Source organism: Oryzias melastigma, linkage group LG17 (genome assembly GCF_002922805.2).
Source record: "Oryzias melastigma strain HK-1 linkage group LG17, ASM292280v2, whole genome shotgun sequence".
NCBI lineage: Eukaryota > Metazoa > Chordata > Actinopteri > Beloniformes > Adrianichthyidae > Oryzias > Oryzias melastigma.
Genome location: NC_050528.1, coordinates 1,469,841 through 1,470,850, shown reverse-complemented (window position 1 = coordinate 1,470,850; position 1,010 = coordinate 1,469,841).

The window sequence follows — 1,010 nt, the reverse complement described above, 5'->3', positions numbered from 1 at the left end:
TACAAAAAATATGTTTTAAAAATAAATATGAGTAAAATCAGACATGAATATTAATCCAGAATAAATCAACTTAAAGCTTAAATAACTTCTAATATTTTACCTCGATGAAAATATATTGTCAAAGTAGTGGTTCACTTTCAGCTTATCCCTTTCGGGGTCGCCACAGCGTAACAGCACCCACTGTTTCACATGAGTGATATTTCAGAGTTTTTACACCGGATGCCCTTCCTGACACAACCCTGTACCTGAGGGGCACAGGGACCCAAATATATGAATATATACTGTCAAAATGATCCAAAAACGCTACAGAACACAGCATTTACAACTTGGAAATCCAAATAACCTTTGTGCTTTTTAACAAAACATTTTTTTTTGTTGCTTTTGATCATTGACATGAATAACGATGGACTGATCTCCCCCCCCCTCATGTTCCAAACAGGAAGTACCAGTGGGTTCAAAGAAGGTCAAAACCCCCATTGAGATATAGACAGTTATTTCTCATTTATGTCAGAATAATCATTCTTGTTCTGATAAAATCTTCTCATCTCGTTCTTTCTAATCTTCATTTTTTTAAATATATTTTTTCTTTATCACCAGTTATTCAACTCATAAACTGACCAATCAGATGCCTCGGTAAAAGCATGTGGAGCCGCTGGCCCCGCCTCCAATGTTTGATTGACAGATTCTCACGACCGGGTTTCAGTGGGAGGGGCGTGGCCTTTGAACAAGACAGAGCAAGCTCACACATGATTGGTTGACAGGAGTTCCTCTAAAAACGCGACTCGGACGATTCGGACCAACCAACCACTGTTGAAGGGTCGGAATATGGCGGCAGACCAGGAGTCCAAGTCAAGGCCCGGGGGCCGGATCCGGCCCTCCAGATCATTTTATTCTATTGTTATTAATGACCCGATGTTATCTTGAGTTCATTTCTAACTTTATAATTTTGACAAAATATATTTTTATGGAAAGTAAAATATTGAAAGTTATTTAAGGTTTAAGATGATTTA